Source organism: Dasypus novemcinctus, chromosome 19 (genome assembly GCF_030445035.2).
Source record: "Dasypus novemcinctus isolate mDasNov1 chromosome 19, mDasNov1.1.hap2, whole genome shotgun sequence".
Taxonomy (NCBI): domain Eukaryota; kingdom Metazoa; phylum Chordata; class Mammalia; order Cingulata; family Dasypodidae; genus Dasypus; species Dasypus novemcinctus.
This window is the reverse complement of record NC_080691.1, coordinates 40,667,069-40,683,648: the sequence shown is the minus strand read 5'-3', so window position 1 is coordinate 40,683,648 and position 16,580 is coordinate 40,667,069. Positions and strand designations below refer to the sequence as shown.

The 16,580-nt window shown below is 49.9% G+C and overlaps 1 protein-coding gene across 10 annotated transcripts in view; it reads left to right on the top strand.

The window, feature by feature from the left end:
* The window catches only part of PISD (phosphatidylserine decarboxylase), a 59,753-nt gene that overhangs the window by 36,235 nt on the left and 6,938 nt on the right, over window positions 1-16,580 (top strand). For 3 of the 10 annotated variants that reach the window (XM_071209894.1, XM_071209891.1, XM_071209893.1), the window contains exon 4: window positions 7,932-8,053. The exons of 5 other annotated variants lie outside the window; for them this stretch is intronic. The gene's annotated coding sequence lies outside the window, so the exon portion shown is untranslated. Of the gene's footprint in view, window positions 1-7,931; window positions 8,054-12,960; window positions 13,118-16,580 lie in introns of those variants that run through there. 2 more of the 10 variants (XM_004449759.5, XM_004449762.5) reach the window with 2 other exon arrangements.

The window sequence follows — 16,580 nt, the reverse complement described above, 5'->3', positions numbered from 1 at the left end:
GCCCCATTTGTTGAAGAGACTGTTCTGTCTCAGAAAAGTGGACTTGGAGACTTATCAAAAATCAGTTGACCATAGAGGTAAGGGTCTATTTCTGAATTCTTAATTCAATTCCATTGATCCTTCTTTATGCCAAAACCATGCAGTTACCGCCTGGTGTATTTCACTCGGCATAATGTCCTCAGGGTTCATCCATGTTATCGTGTTTGTCCCAATTTCATTTCTTCTTCTTACATCAGTATTCTCTCACATGTATATATCACATTTTGTTTATCCATTCATCACTTGGTGGAAACTTGCATGGTTTCTCTTTTGGCAATTGTGAATAATGTCGCTTTGATCATTGGTGTGAAAATGTCTGTTTGCGTCACTGTTTTCAGTTCCTCTGGATGTATTCCTAGAAGAGAGATAGTCAGATCATACAGCAGTTCTCTATTTAGCATCCTGAGGAACTGCCAAACTGTCTTACACAAAGGCTGCACCATTCAACATTCCCACCAACAACAGTGTTGGTGTTCCTATTTCTCCCCATCTTCTCCCGCACTTGTTGTTTTGTTTTGTTTTGTTTTTACAATAATGTTTTTAAAATAATTGTTTTTAAAATAATTCTTTGAGATGTGAGGTGAGGTTTCATTGTAGTTTTTTATTGTTGTTGTTTGAGGTACCGTGGGCTGGGGATTGAAAGTGGGACCTCATATGTGGGAAGCCGGCACTCAACCACTGAGCCACACTGGCTCCCCTGAGTTGTTTTTTTCATTTATTGCTTGTTTGTTTTTGTTTCTGGAGGCACCAGGAATCTAATCTGGTAGCTCCCATTTGGGGAGTGGATGCTCAACCGCTTAAGCCATATCCATCTGCTTCCCTCATTGTGCTTTTGATTTGCATTTCACTAATAGCTAGTGACATTGAACATTTTGCCATTTATAGTTCCTCTTGGGAGAAATGTCTCAGTCTTTTGCCCATTTTTTAATAGGATTGTTTGCTCTTTTATTTTTGAGTTGTATGATCTTTTTTTAGAGCATGGAAATCAAACCCTTATTTGATATGTGATTTTCAAATACTTTCTCTCATTGAATGGGCTGCCATTTCACCTGCTTGAGAAAGTTCTTTGAGGCACAAAAAGTGTTTAAGTTTGAGGAAGTCCTGTTTATCCTTTTTTTTTTTCTTTCGTTGCTTCTGCTTTTGATGTAAGGTTTAAGAAACCACCACTTACCACCAGATCTTGAAGATGTTTCCTTACATTTCCTTCTAGGAGTTTTAATGTTCTAGCTTTTATATTAAGGTCTTTGATCCATTTTGAGTTATTTTTTTGTGTAAAGTGTGAGATAGGGGTTCTCTTTCTATCATTTGGATATGGATATCCAGTTCTCCCATCCCCACTTGTTGTATAGACTTATTTGTCCCAGCTAGGTGGGTTTGACAGACTTGTGAAAAATCATTTAACCATATTAATAGTAAAAATACAAAAATGTTCTTCTATGAACTAGAACAAATGTATATCATTACAAGGTGGTAAGACTATGAAGATGCATGGGGAAAATACAATTAATGTAACCTATGGATATGGTTAATAGCAATATTGTAATATTCTTGCATCAATGTCAAAGAAATACTGTACTGTAGTGATAATAGGGGGCTATGGAAAAAAAACAAATGCACACTGTAGACCATAGTTAGTGGTAATAGTCTGATGTTATCTCATAATCTGTAACAAAAGTTCCACAATGTATTGTGTTGGTAGAGGTATATTGTATGGGAATTCTGCATGAATGTTTTTTAAGTTCACAATTGCTCTAATAAAAGTATATGTGGGGAAGCGGACTTGGCCCAGTGGATTGGGCGTCTGCCTACCACATGGGAGGTCCAAGGTTCAAACCCCGGGCCTCTTTGACCTGTGTGGAGCTGGCCCATGCGCAGTGCTGATGCGCAGTGCTGATGCGTGCAAGGAGTGCTGTGCCATGCAGGGGTGTCTCCCATGTAGGGGAGCCCCACGCACAAGGAGTGCGCCCTGTAAGGAGAGCCGCCCAGCATGAAAGAAAGCGCAGCCTGCCCAAGAATGGCACCACACACACAGAGAGCTGACACAACGAGATGACACAACAAAAAGAAACACAGATTCCCGTTGCTGCTGATAAGGATAGAAGCGGTCACAGAACACAGAGTGAATGGACACAGAGAGCAGACAACTGGGGGGGGAGGGAAGGGGAGAAAAATAAATAAAAAATAAATCTTTAAAAAAAAAAGGATGCTGGATTTTTTTAAATGCTTCTCTGTATCAATTGAGATGAACATGTGATTTTTCTTCTTTGATTATTAATGTGATATATTGTGCTAATTGATTTTCTTGTGTTGAACCATGCTTGCATTCCTGGGATAAAACCTATTTCATGATGATGAATAATTCTTTTTTTTTTTTTTTTTTTTAGATTTATTTTTATTTTATTTTTCCATTCCTATCCCCCACCACCTGCGCTCGCTCTCTGCTCTCTGTGTCCATTCACTGTGCCTTCTTCTGTGTCTGCTTGTCTTCTCTTCTCCTCTTCTCTTTAGGAGGCACCAGGAATTTATCCTGAAACCTCTGACGTGGGAGAGAGGCATCCAGTCACTGGAGCCACCTCAGCTCCCTGGTTTGTTGTGTCTTTCATTGTCTTTCCTCTGTGCTCTTTTTAGTGTGTGTCATCTTGTTGCATCAGTTCACAGTGTGGGCCAGCTCTTTGTGGTGTAGGCTAGTTCTCCATAACGCAGGCCAACTTCACCTTCACCAGGAGGCCCTGAGAGCCAAACATGGGACCTCCCATATGGTAGACGGGAGCTCAATTGCTTGAGCCACATCTGCTTCCCATGATGAGTAATTCTTTAAATGTTTTGTTGGATTCAATTAGTGAGTATTGTGTTGAGGATTTTTGCATCTGTATTCATTAGGGAAGTGGGTCTGTAATTTTCTTTCTTCGTAATATCTTTATATTTCGACTTCATAGAATGAGTTCGGTGGTGTTCCTTCCTGTTCAGATTTTTGGAAGAGTTTAAGATTGGTATTAAATCTTCTTTGAATGCTTGGTAGAATTCCCCTGGTCCTCTGGCCATCTGGTCCTCGGCTTTTCATTTTGGGGAGTTGTTTGATGGCTCTTTCAATCTCTTTACTTGTGATTGGTTTGTTGAAGTCTCTTATTCCTTCTGAGGTCCGTGTAGGTTGTTCGTGTGTTCCTAGGAATTTTTTCATTTCATCTACTTTGCTGGCATACAGTTCATAGTATCCTTTTATGAGCTCTCATTCAGTCTCTTTTAAAAGACAGAGGTGATATAATACTGTGACAGAATGGTGGGAAACAAGAGGAAAGTCGTGAGTCCCACCCCCTCACCTCCATCCCCTCATCCCCCATCCCCCCATCGCCCCATCCCCCCATCGCCCCATCCCCCCACTGCCCCATCCCCCCTCCCCCCATCCCCTCACTGTATGGCTGTAAATCATGGGCTTTATTTTTCATGGATACAGTTATGTTGTATCTTGACTTTTTTTTGTTGTATCTTGTGCATATTGTTAGATGTTTTTCCAAGTAGCTCTTCCAGTGGCTCCACCACTGGAGTTGATTGTTGCTAATTGTTGAACTCTAAGGAGGCCCCTGAGTGTCTTTGCCATGATGAATATTTCAGAGCCTGTCTTTGCACATGAAGCCTGTTCTCTGGGTGACTGCTTAAAGGTAGAATTGCTGCCTGAAGGACATGGACACCATTATCATTTGTGGTACGTGTCTGCCTTCTAAAATGGTTATATCCATTTGTAATTGGCTTTGATGTATGTGTGAATCAGCTTCTCCATACCCTTGCCAGTGATGGATCTTAGCAGAACAGGAGTTATCATAGGTGAGCACAATTCCTTCCTTCTGGAATTCACTCATTCAACAAATATCTGAGTACCTTTTAAATGCCAAGCCCTGTTGAGACCCGCCAGTGAGCAGAAAGTTCCTGGCTTCAGAGAGCTTCCCTTAAGTGGCTGAGACAGACAAGAAACAAATGGGCATGTAGACATGCCATATGGTCACAATGCCAGGAAGAAAACTTAAACAGGCCAAGGGCACAGGTGGCCTGGGGTCGGATCAGCTGGGCTGCTGCTTTCCTGAGGCCATCAAGGGAGGAAGGCCTTGCTCAGGTGCTGTGTGAGCAGAGACCGTAGGAGGAGAGGAGACAAGGCAAGAGGACATCTGCAGGGACAATGGTCCAGACTGAGGCCTGAGGTGGACAGGGTGTGCTTGTCACGGTTCAGGGACAGCAAAGAGCCGGAGGCACTGAGGGCAGGACGGTGGAAGGGCTAGAAGAGGCCCATCATGCGGTGCTTGCAAGTGGTCAAAGCCAGAGCCAGGGTGAGGGGAGCCAGGGCGAGGGTGGGGGAGGGGACCTTAGGGGCTTTGACATGGTCCTGGTGAGAGGCCGTAGTAGCTTGGAGCAGGACAGCGTGGTGGGGGTGGGGAAAAGGGACTCGATTCTGGATGTAGTTTGAGGAGAGAATGGACAGGATTTCCTAATGGATTGAAGGGGGTGGGGTGGGGAGAGAAATGGAAAATGGTATCAGGTATTTTGATTTGAGCACGTGGCAGTGTGGCGTGTGAAGGGGGCACTGTGGATAAAATAGGGAAAATCAGACTTTGGTACCTAATGTGGTTAATTGCTTTCCCTATGTTGAGTAAGGATGGTAATTTTGAGCTTTTTCTTTTTTCTTTAACAGTATAGATCCATACTTTTTTAACCTTTGGTGTCTAAAATCTCTTTTTAGGGTTGGACAGAAATTATGGATGTTCTCCTTTGAAAAAAATGTACCCAAGCACAGAATTTTAGAGGGCTTGAGCCCATTTATGTATCCAAAGTTAAGAACAATTGGTGTAGATCCTTAAATGGATATTTTTCCTGTTAATGTTATTTCACAAAATAACATAATTAGAAAGGGGAGCTTGAAATAGTGCTCTCTCAGTTTTTTGCTGAGTCTCAGGTAGAAGTTGGGAGAGCTCCCCTTAGGACAGCATTCCCTTGCCCAAGCCATACCCATTTTGAGTAGTGGTGACTGGCCTCCAGAGTGCTTTTCCCTCCTGAACTTGACTCAGGATAGTTACTCTGAGGACTCTCCTGAGGGCTCTGATGGCCTCTGGAGGAGCAGAGCACTGGGTAGAAGAGCCTCTCCTATAAGTCTCTTTTCAGGAACCCAGGGTGTCCTGGACACACTCTTGAGTTCAGGGCCCAGGTGCCTGCTAATTGGCCTCCTGCAACCTGGCTTCCTTTGGCCTTGGGGAGCAGGGCTTTTGACCCAGGGGACCTTTGCCGAGAGCTGGCTCTGAGTGAACAGCATAAAGAGGGAGGAGGCAGCCAGCTGTGTCTGGAGTGGTCGGTAGGTCGGCCATCTGCCTTTGTGTACCAGCCATGATTTCATATGTGCTGTCCTTTTGGCCCCATCGGTCATTCAGTTAGTTCAAGAGGTCAACCAAGTCTCTCATGGCCTCCTTTCCTCATGATGACCTGTTTCTTTTTTAGAGGAAGTTGAGGAAGGCTCAGGGCGGGTCTGTCAGCATGAGGTATGGGGCAAGTGATCCCTGGGGCTGCTTAGCCTTTTCCCACCCACTAGTTCTCTCACCCTACAAGCATTTCTCCATCTTCCCCGTCCTCCTGCCTTACCCTCACCCCCAACAAGCCCACCGTCACTGATGGGCACTTCTCCCACTTCTTGCAGGTAGGTGGGGGTGGGAGTATAGTGGAGGTGAGTTTCCATTCATCCATAGTTAGCTAAAGCTGCTGGGAGCAAAATACCAGAAATGAATTGGCTTTTACAATGGGAATTTATTTTGGGGATAAAATCTTACAGTTTTGAGGCTGTGAAAATGTCCAAATGTAGGCATCATCAGAGTTGCTGTCTTACCAAAGGCAAAATGGTGCGTTTGCCAGTCTTTCTGTGCTTTCTCCTCTTTCAGTTTTGAGCTGCTCCACGGACCTCACCTCTTGGGGATCTTGTTGCTTCTGCTTCTCTACTGATACCAGCCTCTGGCCCCTCTGAGCCTCTTGGGGCTTCTATGTCTTTCCACAGCTGTAGGTGATCCTGGAGTCCTCTTTCCATGGCAGGGTAAATGGCAGCTGTCTTTCTCTATGTGCTTCTGCTTTCACTGCTCTACTTTTATAAGACTCCAGCAAGAGGGCTGAGGGTCATGCCTCACTGATGTAGTCCAAAGGCCCTAAAGTGATTAATCAAAAGGTCCCTTAGGGAAGCAGACTTGGCCCAGTGGTTAGGGTGTCCGCCTACCACATGGGAGGTCTGCGGTTCAAACCCCGGGCCTCCTTGACCCGTGTGGAGCTGGCCCATGCACAGTGCTGATGCGTGCAAGGAGTGCCCTGCTATGCAGGGGTGTCCCCTGCATAGGGGAGCCCCATGCGCAAGGAGTGCACCGGGTAAGGAGAGCCACCCAGCGCGAAAGAAAGTGCAGTCTGCCCAAGAATGGTGCCGCACACACGGAGAGCTTACACAACAAGATGATGCAACAAAAAGAAACACAGATTCCCGTGCCACAGACAACAACAGAAACGGACAAAGAAGAACATGCAGCAAATAGATGTAGAGAACAGACAACTGGGGCGGAGGGGGGGAAGGGGAGAGAAATAAATAAATAAATCTTTTAAAAAAAAATCCCTTAACTGAATCTAACCAAAAGACCCCACATACAGCTTCCATGAACAGGAATGGAGTAGCTTAAGAACATACATTTCTGGGGTCCACAAGACTTAAACCAGGACACATGGGAAGAAGGCAGGGGATTGGCAGCAGGGGTGGCCATCCAGGCCCTCCAGCAGTGGATTGGGGCTGCTGTCGTGGTCAGCACGTGGAGGTTTTGCTGAACCTGCCCGACCAATTGGGGGCCTAAACTGTCCAGTCATAGGCGGCCCTGCGACTTTTGGCCTCAGGGGACAGCTATTTTAATCCTTAGGGCTACCAGATGCCTGGCTGGCATTCCCAAAGGAAGGGGGAGCGTGTCCGAAATGCATCTCCAGGTGGCCACAGAGCAGGCCCCTCCTGGACAGGCAGTTTGGAGGGTAGAGGGACCTGGCCCCTGTGGGAGTGGGCCTGGCCTGTGGGAGTGGGCCCTGACCACCTGCATCTCGTGCTCGTCCTGTAAGCCTGGTGGGATAAGAGCCTTGTTTCTGGAGGAGCGTGTGTTCCTTCTTCCCTGCCAGTCAGTCTAAATGTTACATTTGCAAATACTCTGAAGTTTGAGTTAGAATTTGTAGGACGTCTTGTTAGGTAATGAAGAGCTCTCAATCTCGCTGGATTCAAGAATGGCGAGTACCAAATAAGGGGAGGTTTTCATCAATCCTCAGAAGAACAGATCAAAATGTTTGCTTCTGATTAAGCCAGATCATTATCAGAATGGGAAAGGGAGTTTTGCATTCACAAGAGAGATGCTTTTTTGGGGCATTTGCTTTTCTTGTTTGTTCTATAAAAAAAGAGGGCAAGGGAATTTTCAAGGTCTTCAGTGGTAGATTGTGACAGTCTCAGGAATAAAGTGGCATATGCCCTGAACCTCAACTTAATGCACTTGGCTGAAGGCTCTGCTGCTCCTGGTGTAGATCTGTCACTCCTGAGCGAGTGTGCAGATAGAGTACAAAGTAGGGTCCCATTCAGAGTGGAATGAGACCAGGGTTATAGTAATGCCTGACTGTTAACAGATCAGAGTTAATGAGAAATTGTAAATGGTAAAAAAAGTTATCCCTTTAGAAAAAGGAACACAAACTTCATTAATATTTCTCAACTAGAAGGGTGGAAAGTTGTGTGGCATCTGTAAACCTAAAGCTATTGAGTAATGTCAGGTCCTTGGGTTTCCAGTCAGCATCTGGATGACTTGAAGTCTATGCAGGATGAACCTGCAGAGCTCCAGATCTGGTAACACACACCCCTCCATCTCTAGGGTGTCCAAGTTGGGAGGAGTGCTTTCTTCTTGACTGCTGGGACCAGAGGACAGAACAGTGTGTGTGGAAGTTGGACTGAAAGGGAAAGAAGCCAATGAGAATGCTGACTGGCCTGCCAGCTGTAAGTCAGACCCTGCATCCCACACGCCCTACCTCTCCAAGCCTTGGCCCCTGGAGGTTACTCCATGGGGATGGGAGGAACTGTGGCCAAAAAGCCTGCCTTGGTGGTTGTATTAGTCAGCCAAAGGGGTGCTGAGGCAAAGTACCAGAAATCTGTTGGCTTTTATAAAGGGTATATTTGGGGAAGAGCTTACAGTTACAAGCCCATAAAGAGTAAGTTACTTCCTTCACTAATGTCTTTTGCCACGTGTTGGAGCAAGATGACTTCCAGTCTCTGTGAGGGTTCAGCCTTCCCCTTCCTTCCTGGCTCCATGGTCCCAGCTTCTTCTGATCTCAGCTATAGGCTGGTGTAAGGCTCATCTCTCCTCTTGAGGCTCATCTCTTTCTGGGTGCAGCTGCTGTGCTTTCTCCAGAAGGCCAGCTGTAAATTATCATACGAACAGCTCAGCTCTTTCCCTGGGGCTCCAGCATCAAAAAAAACCACAAAAAAACAAAAAACAACAAAACAAAAAACAAAACTAAGCTCTCTCCCCTGCAGCTTTCTGTGTGAGTTTCTGCCCACCAAGGGGGCAGAGGCTCAGTGTCGTACTGATAATGGCACAATTAAAGCCCTAATCTTAATTTAATCAAGGAAAAGTGAAACTTCTGAATTTAATAAAATCAAATGGTGTCATGCCCATAGGAACAGACCAATTTACAAACATAATCAATATTTCTTTTTGGAATTAATAATATCAAACTGCCTCCATGGATGATGGCCTTACCCGTCCTGAACATCAGCACTGAGCCCAGATCTGGGCATGCTGGCGCTGAGTTGATGTGCAAGAAATGGTTATGTGTGAGGTCACCTGCATGTGAAGCAGCAGCTGTGGGGCCCACGAGGAGAAGGGCCGCTTGTTCCGCCTCACCTCACGTCAGGAGGAGCCCTTAGATGGGGAATCTGGTCTTGGGTTTTTCTTCCCAGGAATAGAACTTAGAGGTTTTTTTGTGCAAAAGCATAGAAAAGCAAAGTCTACCAATTTGTTCAAAGCAAAGCCTTCTGTTTATTTTGGGAACACTTAAAAAAATCAATCAGTTAATTATTGTGATAACATATATAACATGAAACTTGCCATTTTAACCATTTTTAAGCGTACAGTTCAGTGGCGTTATTTACATTCACAAAGTTGTGCTACCGTATCACCTTCTATTACCAAAACTTTTTCATTACCCCAAACAGAAATTCTGTACCAATTAAGCAATAACTCCCCATTTCCCATTCCCCGACCCCTTACTCCTCTAATCTACTTTCTGTCTTGATGAATTTGCTTATTCTAGGTATTTTATGGAAGTGGGATCATAACAATATTTTTCCTTTTGATCTGGCTTGCTTTACTTGGCATAATGTCTTCAGGGTTCATCCATGTTGTCGTGTACATCAGAACTTCATTCCTTTTTATGGTTGAATAATATTCCACTGTGTGGTAAACCACATTTTGTTTATCCATTCATCTGATGATGGACACTTAGGCTATTTCTTCCTTTTGGCTATTGTGAATAATGTTGCTGTGAACATTGATGTATAAATACCTGTTTGAGTCCCTGTTTTGAGTAGTTTTGGTTGTAAAATAGGATAGGAATGTGGTAAGCACTTTTGAACAGAGTAGAAAAGTTGAGAGAATGAAGAATTACCCGTATACAAGCCACCTCTATTTAACAGCTGTTAATGTGTTGTCAGATTTGCCTTATCTACACATATGTATGTTTTGTTTTTCTCTGAACCATTTGAAAGTACACTGCAGTCATTAGGAAACTGCTCCTAAACTCTTCTGCAGCCACTGCAGGCTGAGGTGGCTTGGCAGTGTGTGGGCTGTGGGCTGCTGGGAGCAGTGTTGTGGAGTGCGGCCTTAGCGCCCAGGGCGGCTGGGCTTGCCGTGATGCTCACCGCTGGCACTAGCTCAGCTTCCTTATTTCTAGCCTCAGAAAATGTATGACACAGTGTTCCAGTTCATGGACAGGAATAAGACAAATCAGACCATATTCCCCTCTGAAGCCCCCGTGTCCCTGTTCCTGCCCCCTGGCCCGCACTCAGCATGCTCTCCTCTGTGCCATGGCAGATGGAACCCTGAACGATAGTGAACATGTGTGCACCCTTTTAAACTTTATGTGGCTATTACACTTTATTATTATTCTCTCAAAGCAGGGCCACCATTTGCTTCCTCATAGAGTTGTTGGGAGGTTAAATGAGGTGATGAGTTGCCTGATTTCATGCTGGCAGGGAGCAAGACACCCAGTACTGTTTTATACTTCTTACCTAATAGGTGACGAGAATACAGTTGTTGGTGCTTAAGTGGGCATATGGTCAAATTGCCAGGGAAGTAGATGCTCCCTGGAGCAGTTTCCTTCCACTGCTAGAGTGGCCAGCAGCGGCCAGCTCTGTCCTCAGAGAACTTGGACTCATTCTAGAGCAGAAGGAGTTCTCTGAGGGCCTCCAGGTGCTCCTTCACTGCAGCCATGGGGAACCAGGCTCCCAGGAGCTCAGGTGTGCTGGAGTATGGGCAGACCCCAGACCCTGCTCTAATCCTTCTTTCTTCTGCCCCTACCTGCCTCAGAGAGCTGCTGGAGAGGCCTCCGAAAAGGCCTGGCTTAGAGAATCTTGTATCTGAAGAAACTGCTCAGGGCGGCTCACACTTGCTGCACTCCCTGCCCAGGCTCCTGGGAGTCTGATGACCTGTCTTTGTGCCGCGTGTGACCACGGCCTACCAACCACTCTTCCCCAGGGGATAATGGCTGAGGGCACCTGCCACCCTGTTCCCATCCATCCATCCATCCAGAAGGAGTGCATGAAATTCCCTTGGCAGGGACTTAGCAGCGCTGAGCACCGAGGACCTGTGGACCAATTGAAGGGAGGTCCTCTGTCAGCATGTGCTGGCAGCAAGTGCTCTGGAGCCTCTCTTGGGGGACGCCAAGTGGTCAGAAGGGAGCTCTTCAATGAGGGAAAGGTGGGAAAGGGAAAGTTATCAAAACCTCCCCCTCTCCCCCAGAATTCATTGACTAATTGTTTGAAATCCAAAAGGCATTTCCCTACTGAAAGCATGTGTGGGTATGGGTGCAGGTCTGCTCAAAGGAGGGACAGACCAGTCTCAGGGTAGCTTGTTTGGGAGGTGGTTAAAAAGGAACATTAGACACGGTGTAGCAGGGGAGAAAATCAGAGTCCAGGGGTTGCTCAGCAACTGAAAAGTAGAGCTGGCACGGAACCTGGGCTTTTGTTTCACAGATCTTTTTTGTTTCCCTGCACTAAACTTGGGCTGGGTTTCGTTCTGTAGTCAGGGAGCCTATGTGGCCTGGTCTGGAAGTACTGGAGACTTTGGGGAGGTCAGAATGATCTTCCAGGACCTTTCCAGTTCTGGGATTTGGTGTTGCTGGGATTCCATGTCAGCATCTTTCTGCTCTTACCCCCCTTTTTAGGAGGCACCAGGCATTGAACCTGGGACCTCATTCATGGAAAGCAGGCTCTCAACCACCTGAGCTACCCCTGCTCCCTCTAACCCCTTTTCGTCCTATCTCACATGGTATTTGCTTGGAGATTTGTGGCGAGAAAGGGTCTGAAGTCTCACTGGAGTTCAGGGAATGCTGGGATCAATTAGTAATGTCTGTCATGAGCACTGACTAGAATACACAGGGCAATCTGTGTGAAAGGGCTTCACCAGCCCTGTCAGGACCCAAGGCCTCTTCTGGCTGAAGCTGGATCTTGCACACCCCTGCCTTCTTGTTCCTCCTGGGTGTTGTGTTAAATATCATGAAAGTCAAGGAGTGGGGGCCCCTGCCTGTCTTCTGTTCCCCTCCCGGCCACCCCCTCCCCCGCATCATCCCACTGCATCCCAGGTCTGTAGCTTGTCAGTAGGTGAGGAGGTGTGGGGGGCTTTACCTGTACGTTGTCATGCCCTGTTCGAGGCTGCCTTGGCCCACCTGTCCATCGCACAAGCCCTATAGGCTGTCTTCCGGTTTGAAATGTTAGTTGTTTAGAAACTAAATTCTCGATAGGTAGACGAAGGTGGCCCAGAAGGAGAAGATGGCCTTCTGAGGTAATCTAACCATTTATAGGTGAGGTTTGTGAGGTGCTGATATGGGGAGTGACTGGTATAGACAAGAATTAGGATCCTTAATTCTAGCTCTGCCCTCTTTTTATTGAATTGTGTTCTCCATCAGTCCTCCCCACACCAAAACATTCAGCTGGTTCATTCCAGCTGTGCTGACCAGTGCTTGCTGGGGCCCTATGGTCTAGTGCAGGGGTTCTTAACAGGGGGTCCGTGAGCTTGAATTGAAATAAAAAAACACATTATTCTTGTGGGAACATGTTGATGCAGGTGTGATGTATTTATTAAATAATACAATGTATAGTGTGGACTTAGTAAAGGGTCTGTCGTTTTCACTTAACTGGCAAAGGGGTCCATGGAACAAAAAAGGTTTAAAAACCCCTCGCTACTTCTACGCAAGTCGTCCTACAGGTCACTCGTCTGGGGCAGGAAAGCCCGTGTGCAGGAGGAGGGGGCAAAGGTGGGGGTGGCCTCGGCAGCGGTGGCTGCTCTTTTCCTCACTGGTCTCCACCGTTTTGGGGTCTGCGATTTTTGTTCTTAGGACCTGGGTGTGTCTGCCTGGAGGTGCTGGTGGAGGCAGCCTGTGTCTTCAGGATGGGGTGTGGGAACAAGCGGGACTTAGGCACCTCTGTCGCCCTACAGAGTGGCTGGAGGGGGCTTCCTCCCAGTCCTGAGAAGCCTAGTCTCAGCAGGCCGGCAACACGTGGGGGCCATGGGGGGCCGGGGACCTGCAGGCCCAGCCCAGGGAGCCTGGCCTGCCCCTCTGCTGATGGGGGAAGTCCCCTGACGTCACGGGGCCGTCCCCCTTCCTGCTTCCTTGGCTCCTCCCCTTAAAGGGGAAGGTGGCCCCGGGCGTGGCTGCAGAGCAGAGCAGCCTCTTGAACGGCCTGGTCCTCACCTCCCCGGCTCCCGGCAGCCTGAGTGGGAGCCGCTGACCCGAAGCCTCCCAGAGGCCAAGCGACACCAAGAACTGCCTGGACCACCTGCCGGTGAGTGGGGCCGGCCAGCGGCTTCCCAGGGAGGGGCCGTCCCCGTGTGCCCCACGCGGCCGCTGCGGGGGCCGGTTCGCTCTTAGCAGCTGGGATCGATGGGTTCTTGGGGCTGAGGAAGCTGTCCCCGACCGTCTTGATGAAGCTGTGGGCTTCTGCAGCTCCCCTCCCCTCATCAGTCATGGGGCCTGGGATGGATGAGCTCACTTCCTCCACATCCTCCAGCATCTCCTGCCCGGCCGTGTGCGGGAAATGATGGCACTGGGGGTACGCTCAGCAGAGGGGAAGCCGGCCTCCCGGGCCCGGGTTCCTGCCCTCCGGCACAGAGCCTCAGGGCTGGTTCCCTCCTTGCTGCCTGAAGAGCCTGGGAGCAGGGCTCCTGTAGGGGGGGCGAGGTGGCTGTGTCCCCAGTCTCACAAGTGCCCAGGATGGTCTGCGAGAAGATTCCTTTTCTTCAGGAAAATTAAACAAGAGCCCTGTGCCTGTATCTTGTCCCTGCCTCCCACCCCACCCTTCCCTGGGCCTCCTGGCGCCAGCCGGCCTGACCCTTGATAAAAGGTGCCTCTGAGCCCTTCTCCTCTTTGCTTCCTCTTCTTGTGTCCAGGCTTCCCCAAGATGGCTTACCCATTTCACTCGGGGAGGATCCATTTCCCCACTCCCTCCTTTCACAAGGTCATTTGAAGTTTCGTCTGCTTGTACCCCCTGGAGCATGGGGTGGAGGGGGTGGTGGCCCCATTGGACACAGCTACTTGTGGCTTAGCCACAGGTGAGTGGAGAAGAGAAAGCAGTGTGTGCACAGAGTCAGGCCAGGAGATGGCACTGGAGGTGTCTCCTGAGGCTTGAGGTGGGGAATCCTGGCACTCAGTGAGATTACCACCCCAGGAAGCAGCAGCAAATTCTCTGGGTGTCTCTGGCTGGATCCCCCCTCAGGGAGAGCTTGTTGGGGGGTGGGGGAGTGGACAGTCCCTGCCCCCCTCATTGCCTCCATGCCTTGCCGGGGCTCAAAGCTGATCCTTCAAGCTCGGAGGGAAGGAGGGCTGGAGCAAAGTGCAGGGCTGAGTGTACACACACACACATAGTGCAGGGCTGCGTGTGTACACACACACACACACACACATACACACACACACACACACACACCCCACCCCCCCACCCCCTTTGCAACTCCAAACTGGCCTGGGGTCCATCCAGCTTCAGTTGGAATGTTCCATTCCAGTGGGGAGAGGGGGGCTTGTTACCTTCATGCTGAGCAGTAAGGAGTGGACAGGGGCCCTGCAGCGCTGCTCAGGTGTGAACCCCCAGAACAGCATGTCCTGACGGAGGGGCCCCTCCCTCAATGAATAGCCCCGTGGGCCAGTGCTTCCTCCTCACTGGGGCATTGCCTGTCCCCCCCCCCCCCCCACCCCGTGGCTTGGTCTCTTTCAAAAGTGCCCTCGGGCCTGTTCTTCCATCTCGTGGTGGCCTCAGATGGAGCTGAGCTCTGCCCTGCTGGAGCCTGGGCTTGCCTTTTGGAAGGAGAGGTGAGGCTCTGGAGCCAGGTGTGGGCTGAGGTGAGGCGGCCCCAAGCCCTTGGGTGGAAGTGGGGTGTGAGGTTTCTGAGCAGTGGCAGGAACCCGAAGCCCTGTGAGCTGAGCCTTGGGGGATGGTAGGCAGGAGGAACGACCCTTCCCATTTTCCAGATGAGGAAACTGCTCTCAGGGACAGCCAGGGCTGCATTGAACGGACTGTCCCCCACCACAAGGCCACCCTGAGCTCTCATGTTCTAGGTGGCTGACCCTCAGGCCACATAATAACTTTAAAATCTGTTCGGTCACTGCCTGGAACTCACCTGCAGAGGGACTCTCGGAGGGGAGGGAAGGTGCCAACACTAACTCATTTCAGGATGCCCTCCTTGCAGCTTCTCCATCTGGGGCCTGGTACCTCCCCTCCAGTCCCACTTTGGGAGCCAGGGAAGGAGAAGTCTCTGGTTAGGGGTCCTCAGCAATGGCTCTTGTGGGGGCAGAGGGCCAGCAGGCCTCCGAAATGGGGCAGCCCAGAGCAGTGCTCCTGAGGAGGTGGCCCCGACCTTGAGAAGGGAGAAGACAGTGACCTGTAGCTCTGAGCAGGACAGAGAGCTGTGCCCAGTTCCTGGTAGGACAGAGGACTCAATTTATATCTGCTTCCTGGGGACCTCTCAGTTCCCACAGGTTGTGATTTGGAAGAACCCTGACACCCCTAGTCTCTAACTTGTTGCAGAAAAAGAGGTAGAGTTGGGGTGGGAGTAGAGGACCTGCTAGGCTGAGGACTCTCTGCTCTTCCCCACCGTGGACCCTCTGCTGTGGGAAAGTACAGGGGCGTCCTGCCTCCTCGGGGGTAGTGGGTTCTGGTCCCCTGCAGGGCAGGAGAGTCAGGGCACTGCTGAGCTGTCTTGCCTGGCCTAGCCCCTGATTTCTGTGGGGGAGTGAAACGTAGGGGCTCATTTGGTTAAGACCCAAGGTTTTTGGCCGAACTGGGCTTGCCTGAGCTCTGTTGTTTGGGTCTCTCGCTCTCCTGAACATGCTGCCCATGGTGAAGGGAGGCTGGGCTTCCTGTCCTCGCTGCCCGCTGCCTTTGGGGCCAGGCCCCAGGCCCCACCCCAACTGCCCTTCCCTCTGTGGTCCCGCTTCCCCCTGTACAGCCTCAGCTTCCTGGCGGCCGGGCTGCCGTGAGAGGCCTGCTGGGCTGGTGTGGTGAAGGCAGGGGTGAAGGGTGACAGGAGGCCCCGCATGTGCCTGGGGCAGGGGGCGTTCAGATGTTCTGTACTGACCCCCCACACCAGCATCTTCCAAGGGCAGAGTTTGGCTTTTCCATCCCTTTGCTGGGTGAGGCCTGGGGGGCGGGTGCTGGCCTGCCTGGTCAGGTCCTGGCTGGGGCCCCACGCTGAGCAGCCCCCTGCTCTGCTTCCCAGGAGAGCGGCCTCTGGGAAGACGACTGTGTTGGTGTGGGCTGGCCCTGGTCTGCCTCAGCCAGGGGGAAGAGTCTTGCTTGGGTTCATACCTTAGGCAGTTCCCACAGGCCACGGGCACACCCAGGGGCTCGGGGACTCTGGCAGGCAGGTACCAGGCTTGGGATTTTCACCTCCTCATGCCTCACCTCCCTTTCCAAGAGTCATGCTGACCCTCTGGGAGGGCAGAGGTCAGCCACCACTGAGGAGATGAAAGCACAGGGCTTGGGGCCACTGTGAAAGTCCAAACTGTTCACACAGCCGTGTGGAGTCCTTGCCTGGCTCTGTCCACTGCCTCAGGCCTCACTAATGGTGAAAGGCGCTGCCCCTCCTGGGCTCTGGGCTCGGGTCTGCCCAAGCCCTCAGCGGGGTGCCAGCCCCCTGGGCTGAGAGCAGCTGCGGTGGATGGGTGCATCCTCCCTGGTAGCCAGGCCAGGTGGCTGGCCAATATGCCGTTTTGAAGCAAAGCTAGAAAATGTGGCCAGATGGGTTTGGGCTTCG